The sequence below is a fragment of the Amphiura filiformis genome, chromosome 3, assembly GCF_039555335.1.
Source record: "Amphiura filiformis chromosome 3, Afil_fr2py, whole genome shotgun sequence".
NCBI lineage: Eukaryota > Metazoa > Echinodermata > Ophiuroidea > Amphilepidida > Amphiuridae > Amphiura > Amphiura filiformis.
Genome location: NC_092630.1, coordinates 84,007,875 through 84,017,490, shown reverse-complemented (window position 1 = coordinate 84,017,490; position 9,616 = coordinate 84,007,875). Strand labels below are relative to the sequence as shown.

Below are 9,616 nucleotides of genomic sequence, written 5' to 3'. Positions count from 1 at the left end.
TTCATTGATTGGTTAAAAGTAGATCACATGACCAAAAATAGTTCTACCATCAGTACTCCTATCCGTAAATAGTACTCTAAGCCGTAAATAGTATTTTCAATGTCCTGGATGAGCCGTAAATAGTACCTCCAAGCCGTAAATAGTACTTTTGACCATGCCTTCCACGTGCACGAATTGGATGCGACGGAACAGTTCACGCATACCTTGAAACTGCCATAGCGTGATTTGGCGCTGCTGTAATTAGTTAGCCCGATTTTAGCCTATTCGATTTTTTGAAGGGCAAAATATAGGTTGTGCTTAAATTGGTCGTGCTGTTCACTCAGGGTAGAAGCTGGAGAGTCAAAATGTCAAATAATTTTATTTTAACCAATCAATGAACAAAGAACATATTAATGAAGTATATAAAACAAATATATACTGCCTTTATTCGAAGTTCTGGTTAAAACTATGGTCCCTCGTTGAGATCGTTGAGATCAATTAATACTATTGATCTCACCTCGGGCCCATAGTTTTAACCAGAACCTCTCATGGCAGTATATATTTGTATACTATGCAGAAGGTATTTGTTTACACAGAGGCTACACAGGAGACTATCAAAACTAGAAAAAAGACTTAAATATGTCAAGTTTTCAATAAAATGGCCAAATAGGGAATAATTTCTGCACAGTGACTTTCTGACCCAATATAAAGAAGGTGATGCGGGCGGACGACAGGATACTCAACATCAACTTTCAATAGCTTTTTCGGGACCTAATTAGTATTCATCACACCTTTATTGTCTTGGACACATGATGAAAGCAGAAGTGCTAGCATCATCCACCACACCAATGAGCATCTCCACCGTAACCATGTCCCTGTAGACGTTGGGATTACAAGGTATTACATACAGGTGTAATATTGGACGTCGAAGGTGTCAAGTGTAAGGAGCAATAAATTGAATATGTGGCATCTGGACATTTATTAGTCAACAGGTATTAAGGTGACAGTGGCTCTAACATTGAATTATTTGAATTTATTAGTGAGATGCATAACTGGAAGTATACATAGTAATCTATCATAGAGGTCATAGAAACTCGTAATTTATTACACCAAATTATTTCAGGCCTTAAGTTCGTAAGATATCTGCATGCTAATACCCAAACAAGCTGGATGTATATTATTTCAATAAGATCGTATCTGCCGAGTCACATGACATACCATATTACAAGGTGTACACTTTTCATAAGCTATTATATTCTAAATTAGTAATATTTTGTCTTCAGGAGAAGTAATAACATTATACCAAAAAGACCATTTACTCAGTGTCACCTTGCAAAATAATTCAATCTGTTTCAGGTCAACGAACCTGATATTATATTCTAGTCACATTTACCCTCTGGACACTGTAGGTAGTAATTGTGGTTACTGATGAGAGCATGCATTACTGGTGTAGGTGGTGTTACTGATGAGAACACGCATTACTGATACAGTAATTATTAAAGCAGACAAACCACTTTCAAGTATCATGTATGCCGCCTGGTCCCTACTCACAGAGCGATCGTAAAAAGTGGTGCACGCCCTTGGCTAAGTTCACCAAGCCAAGCATGCTGGAGTCTCACATTTCATAAACACAACAAAGGTCACTTCACCTCTGTGTGAAATTGTATTTGTAACTTGCACTTCGTGTATTGAAGTGCTATTAATCACAAACTGAAAATAAAACTAAATAACAATTTTATGCATATTACCATCATGCTATTACCTGAATGATATATATCTATTTATTAAAATGATTTTATGATGTAATAATTGTTTAAAATTAGGGGAGTTTAATCTCTAAAATCAATTGCCAGCTTGGCTATAATTAATGTTCATCAACTACACGGGGAACTAACTTGTTTTGTTTACAAAAAGATATATGGTTGCGTACATGGGCGATCGAGATTTCCTGGTTGGTGATGAATTTAGAAGAATATTTGGATGCTTTTATGGAAGATGATGAAGAAGAAATTGAAGATTATAGTGTAGAAGATGTTGTAGAGAGCACAGAAGCTATTGTTTGTTCGTGTGGAAAGCCTGCAATTCAACGCACGGCCAAATGCAGCATGGTTCACTAGTACTAGTAGGCTACTACACGTGTGGAACTGACATGACTGAAATGCATGTGATGGAGAGAATACGGCTATACTATCGATGCTCAAATTGCCTAATGCAACTGTTGTGAATTTATGACACTTTTTAGGTAAATAAAAATATTTCTTTGTTCTTATAAATCTGTGTAAAACTTAACACCATCACTTTTTTTTGCATGGAAAAATATCCAAATAATTTAAATATTCACCACTTAAAAAAATTTGGTTTCAATTCAAAATGCACAAGAAAACAAATAAACAGAAAACATTCAGCAGTACCGCAAATCAATTGTATTCAGCTGAGAGTGAACGCTCATGGTTTCATAGTTTACAACTTCACATGCCATTGCACTGGCATCGTGATGTATTAAAACAAATGATTCTGAGACGTGCAAAATACGAAATTAGATTGGAATGACTCAGACTTCTGCATTTCTGTTTTACATACATCGGGTGGTTCATCGTAAGTACCATATTTTAAGCTTACAAGCTCTTTGCAAAGTATGCATACCCTGGGTCATGCAATGGTAAGCAGATATAACTGACCATGTTGGTGCCATACATTGTAGACAAACTGAATGATTTGATTTTTTAAAATGTGTATTCACCCAGCAAAATTTTATTCATAAATGTATTTTATTTTATTTTGCAGATACAGATGAAGAAATGCCCAATCAACTAGCCTTGAATTCCATTTCCCAGCCCCCTTGTCCAAGCAGACATACCCAATAAGCCAGTACTTGTAAGGCCAAATGTGGCTTCCCAACTCCCTGGCCCTGGTCAGCCTCAGACAAAATCATCAGAGAACACTTCAAGAAAACAAAAAGGTAAGCCAATGTGGTTTATTTATTTTTTTATTTGCATTAAATGTTTTTATTGCCAGGACAAACCCTTTGCCCTATGAGATTTTAATTTTCCTTCATGAAATGTTCAGGTTATTTTACCACAACGAATCTTCAATCATGATCATACTTTGCAACGAAACTGGGGAAAAATCGTGACATAAAGTCATATTTTCAATGTTTTTGTATGCAACTATGTTAAGTGTGCTTCATACATTATATCTGGAGCAATTTTTAAACCATAAATATGTTACTAGTTGCATAATTGTACAACATGACCGAAGGCTTGTTCATTATACTTCACTGCATGAACAAACCATGATAATATATTAACATGTTCCGGTACCAAGCTTCTTTTGATTTTTTATACTTATTTGTCTCACCTTATTACAGGTCCTGCTACCAGACCGTTGTTGTACACAGAAGACCATGCCAAGCAAGACTGTACAAAACTAATACTTGATGCTCTTCAACAATGATTCTTCTTCCATGACTTTGATTTAATCCATGATTTAATCAAATGGGGAAAATTAGAAAATGGGGTTAACCTGTATTTTTAAACTGGCATTATAATGAATGGGGTGCATAGAAATGGACAATTTGGGGAAAATAAACAAAGATACGTTTGTGACAAACTGATTGGTTGGTCATCATGGGAACATGACTGTTCAGCACTATTTTCTCAAAATGTGTTCATTTTAATTTTTCACAGTAATTATGATGTCATAATTAGAATCAATGTTTTACTTGCATTTTAAGAACATATACTGTAAAAGTGGAAATTTGTGCGTGCAATTAAATTTTCACACTTTGCCAATTTTGATCCGATTCCCTTGTTTTTAAATTTGCGATTTCAAGTTTCCTTACATAACCTAAACACAAAAAGAATATTCACACATTGTTATATTTGCAGTAGCAGCTTGGAACATGAAAAGTGCAAAAATAAATATAGTGCTTGAAAATGTCCACTTTACAGTATTATAAGTAAGTTTTAATTACCTTTTATAAAGGAAGTGATCAGCAATCACTGAGAAGTGAGAATCTTTATTTGAGAGCCGTTATTTATGTTTAAAAAATAATTCTCAAGCGTTATGTAACATGGTTGGGAAACAAAGTCATACTGACCGTAAAAACAGCCGTCTCTCAACACAAGATATTTAAAATTCCCGGGCACCAAAATCAACTGGTATAATGATGTCACAGTATTACAAAAATGGTTAAGGGGGTACTACACCCCTCGATAAATTTGGGTGTCTATTTTTGCATTTTTCTCTAAACTAATTACACAGTGGTAACAAAAGTTATGTATATTATAGGGGCAAGGAATCCAATTACTACACTGGAATTTCCGCTTGTCTTGAGTCACTGAAATTTCAGTGTAGTAATTGGATATCTTGCCCCAATAATATACATAAGTTTTGTTACCAGTGTATAATTATTTTTTGAGAAAAATGCAAAAATAGTCACAAATTTACCATATGGGTGTAGTACCCCCTTAACCATGATGACATTGCACCAGACGATTTTAGCACCCATGAATTTTAAATAAATTGCATGTTTAGAAGACGACCGTTTTTATGATCAGCTCTGATGACAGACACTTACAATGTATAATAAACAAACTTGCTTCACTATTGAAACACTGTGTCTTTGAAATGATTTTATTCTGTGTGCATGAATGTAAGAATTAAACCATAAAAGTTGGTGAAGAGTCCATACTGTCTCTCCTTGTCATTTTCATTCAGTCAAGAGGCAAATATATGCCAAGTCACAATTTTCAAACATGCTTGAATAGTTCTTGATGGGGGTGCACCGCTAAGTCCGACACGCTGTTAGTCCAACTACACAAATTCCTAAATCTTAGAGGTGCGTCAGTCTGAAAGTGGAAACACTGTGCTAGTCCAGAAAAAAAAGCATGCGCTAGTCCCGAATATGAAAACCACTGCAACAGTCTGACACGGCGCTAGTCCGAATCTGAAAACACTTTTTCAGTCCGACACGCCGCAGTCCGAATCAGAAATACACTGCGCTAGTCAGAATCTGGAAAACACTTCTTCAGTCGACACTGTGCTAGTCCGAAACTGAAAACTATAGCGCTAGTCGAAAACTTAAAACCACAGTGCTAATCCGAATCTGAAAAAAACTAGCGAATCTGAAAGACAAATTCTGATTCGGAAAAGCGCAGTGTTTTTCAAATTAGGACTAGCACAATGGTTTTCACTTTCGGACTAGCGCAGTGTTTTTTTGATTCAGACTAGCGTTGTGTCGGACTGACAGTGTATTTTAGAGTCGGACTAGCAGCGTTTCGGACTAGTGCAGTGCATTTCGGATTTGGACTAGCGGCGTGTCTGACTAACACCCTGTACCCCTTGAGGATATAGATGCATCATAATTTGTTCCAAATACTCCCAAGAAACCATCTTACAGGGTGTTAATTTAAGGATTCTCCTCTCCAAATATGAATGGTCTAATTATTGAGCAGAGATCCCAGACCTTCTATACTATACTGCCTTGCACAATGGTGTGCGTCAGCCATCAGGCTCATCATATTGGTGGTAATCGTATCCTTGTCGACAAGATGAAGATGACAACACAAACAGAAATTAATATCTGGGTGCAAATATCTAATAGTCAAGCTCATATCGTCAGTCTCCAAGCATGTTTACAATAAGCTCAGCCTCACAGTAGATGCAGGTGACACATAAGTCCACGAAGGAATATACTGTAAATAAACAAATAGAAACAGACTATGATTAAAGTACGGAAAAACAGTGGCATGATTAAAGTGTTCTACAAAAAAGAGATATAGAAAAAAAATATAGAGCCTACAGCATGCGCATATTGGGGGGGGGCTTTGAGTAGCATAAAAGCAGGAGGCGGTCAAAATGAAGGGGCTACGGAAGAAGAAGGGGCAGCAAAAGAAGGGCGGCAAAAAGAATTAGTAAAGAAAAATGGGCGGATAAAATTTGAGAAAGTATAAAAAAAGTGGAAATTTTTTGTTGTTTTGTTTTGTTTTGCTCTTCACTTTTTCAAACCACCGAAAATTAATTGGGTCAACTTTTTCGGGTTGTTGAGGAAGGGGGCGGCAAAATTGAATTTTTGCCTAATTAATACATTTAAAAAAGATTTAAATAACCAAAGATACTCCATGCAATTGAGTATTCTGCAATAGGAGTCAAAGATCTTTTAGAAAAAAACCACACAGAAAACTTCATTTGAAAAATCTGACAAAGTATTCTCCATACCACGTCAGTTTTTTTAAACAAATCCCATCATAAGTTATTATTAAATTCATTTATATTTTCATTCCAAAGACTGAGTGATTGCATTGGTGTGGTGATGATCACAAATTGTCATGATGTAAATTGTAATAAACCTAATTTGTCTTTTCTGGGGCTCCGCCGAGCATAATTTTACTGACGATTTAACTTGTTCAATGAAATAAAGAACAACAAAAGAACAAAATCTACAAAAAAATAAACAAATAAACAAGCAAATAAATAAATATTTGTATCATGACATTAAGCTTACCAATATGTTACTGCAGAACAATGTCATGATTGTTGAATTCGTCTACCCATTTCACTCCCAATACAGAGTATTAAGTCCATAAAATCACAGAGATTCGTGAAAATCTCTAAATTTAGCCAAAAAGTAGTCTTACAAAAACTCGTTCGGGTAAATTCGGGCGATTTCGGGCGATCAAAAAAACATTTTTAATTGATATTTGTATACAAAACGATGTTTACTGTGTTGTTTTTCTTCTGCCCAAACCCGGCCAAAGTGTCAAAATCTTGTTTTCTAAAGAACCAGATTGAATAAGTACTTACCAATATGAAATCCAGTTATTGCTCCACACAAATATTCATAAAATACCGAAAGAATGGTCGAAATCCGTCAAATTTTCGCCAAAATATTCCTATTTTCGTCAGGGATCTTCCATAGCCATCAGCTGTGTTTACATTCACGTGCAGAATCTATATTTAGAGCATTGGTCATGTTGATAGTTGACACGTAACCAAAATATTTTCTCCAGTGATGGAAAATATCCAGTCAGCCGGTATTGGACAGGCAACACTGTCGGCGTACATGATACTCTGCCAAAGGATTGCAGCATGCTGTGAATACAGCAGGAAAAGCCATTAAATCCTTTGCCAGTAATTGCCGCTAATACAGCGTTATATAATAATGATCATAAAAATTTGGCTGTGCAATATCCATGGCTAGAATACTTTGATTAAAGCATCAGTAACGTATTTTATTCTGGCCTTTTCTGTCTTGATTTTAAGGTCATAATTCAAACTATTTTCGTTACAATCGCACACTGCTCTGATTCATAGGCTTCCATCCTCCATCCAGTCAGTATAGGCTCCCACTTTGTGGATTTTATCTTTCTTGTCAAACACATGCAGTGCTGACTTGTCATTGTAAACGTCAAGTCCACACATATCTTGTAAAATGTATTGTGTCATTGTACTGTATATTGGTTTTTAGGCTTTTCTTTCTTTTTAGGGTGTTCTTTCACTTTCCCTTGTTATTTAAGCTCAAAATGAACAGAAACCCTTCCCGACAATTATTACTATAGTATTATATATATTTCAGCATTTTGAGTATAGAAAAACAAATTAAAAATTTGAAGGAAATCATACATTATTCCTTTAACGCCCTAATTGTTATAATGTGTAGAGTAGACGTCTAGACAAGGAAAACCTTTGTCGGCAAAAATGGGGCATGCTCAGATTATTGTCTGAGGGGTTATTGTTATGACCTAATTTTAACATGGCTTACAGATAGTTCACCACGTAAACTTGTATGGCAATGAGGACATCGTATAAGTTCCTTGTACTAGCTTCCAGACACAAAAATACATTGTAAATCAAGCGCGTAATTTGGGGGGGGGGGGCTTTGGGGGTAAAAGCAGGGGGCGGCCAAAATGAAGGGCGGCAAAAACAGGGGCGGCAAAAATGAAGAGGGCGGCAAAAAGAATTAGTAAATAAAAAAGGGCGGAAAAATTTGGTGAAGCATAAATTTTTTTGAAAAAATGGTACTATACATCAAAATGTGCTGCTTTTAGGGCGCTAGCTTCTGAACCCCTTTTTTTTTCTATTTTTTTTTTGCTCTTCATTTTTTCAAACGACCGAGAAAAAAATTGGGTCAACCTTTTCGGGCTGTTGAGGAAGGGGCGGCAAAATAGAATTTTCTTCAGCCCCATGGGGTTGGGGCGGCCACGGTACGCCACTGTAAATTCATTGGATCATAAATTGTTTCAATCGTTATTCTAACTGACAGCTTAATTATGATCTATGAATTAGTGTTAATGGTGTTAATATTCACCAATCACTATATTAGTAGGACCCTCTGGCTCAGTGGCGTAGATTTCTTGTTGACATTGGGGGGGATGAAGTTGGAAAAAATTTTTGAAGTGTAGTCAATCCAGCACCCTTTGGCGACAGAATTAGTTTATGATATTAATGCGCGAAAATTTTGCTATTTTGAAGCTAAACTGATGAAATATGTTGTAAAAGTAGATTGGAAGCGCGCGAAAATTTGCACTTTTGGGGCTAAAATGGGCAAATATGAGGTTAATTTGGTCAGAAACCCATTATTAGGCGTCAACATTGGGGGATGATTGTATGGACCATCCCCTGGCAAAATATTGGGGGATAAATCCCCCATCCCCCCCAGGATCTACGCCTATGCTCTGGCTCCAACCATGACCCCAACAATCATGTTTTGCAATTTACAAAATGCAAGGCATTGGTTGATGGAAGATGTTGGAGCATCGGATATTGCTGCTCCAGTGGCGTAGCTGCCGGGGGACAAGGGGAAATTTTCCCTAGCAAAATTATTGGATTTTGGCACAGCCACCCCCTCCACAGGAGAAAAGGAGAGAAAAATGCATGAGGGTGAGGAAATTCGCATTTTCGCCATGAACAATTATTTTTGGAGCCCGAATAAGGCAAAATTTTAACTTCTTTTTAAAAATGTTAATAGAACATCCAAAAAGTAGAGAGGATTGAGTCTCTCTCTGTGTCAGGTGGCGCTGTGTAGCGCTGCTGTGGTCTTCACAAGAGTACGCCATCTCACTCGATCCGATGCCAAGTGTGTTGCACCTTGCATTCCCTGGTTAGAAACCAGCTTCACGTCATTAGTCCAAGATGTTGGTGGACGTCCTCTTCCTCGTTTGCCTTCCATGGCCCCTTGCAAAATCTGTTTTTCTACACCTCCATGTTTCCTGACAATATGGCCAAAGTACTTCAGCTTTCTCTCCATTATGCCGCTTCTGATGGTTAGACTTGTACCAATCTTGTCAAGGATCCAGGAATTTGTTCTCCTGTCTTTCCATGTCACTCGTAGAAGCCTCCTGTAACACCACATCTCAAAAGCATCTACTCTTTTCCTATCATTCTTGGTCATAGCCCAAGACTCGCATCCATAAGTGGCAATGGAAAACACAGTTGCACGAAGTAGGCGTACCTTGAGGTCAATGGATAGGCCTCTGCTTTTCCATATGCTTGACATGCCCTGCACAGTTGTCCTTGCAATAGCCAGTCTTCTCTTAATTTCAGTTGTGCTGTCACCACTGTTGTTAATCATTGAACCCAGATATTCAAATTGCTTCACCTCCTCAATCTGTTGTCCATCTATCACAAACTCATCACT

At 37.1% G+C, this 9,616-nt stretch overlaps 1 long non-coding RNA gene across 1 annotated transcript; it reads left to right on the top strand.

Moving 5' to 3' along the window:
* The first annotated feature begins 1,903 nt into the window (after nt 1-1,903).
* Nucleotides 1,904-3,580, top strand: LOC140149277 (uncharacterized). The gene is made up of 3 exons (XR_011858574.1): nt 1,904-2,221; nt 2,764-2,938; nt 3,347-3,580. It is a non-coding gene; the product is annotated as an uncharacterized lncRNA (long non-coding RNA).
* The last annotated feature ends 6,036 nt before the right edge of the window (nt 3,581-9,616 follow it).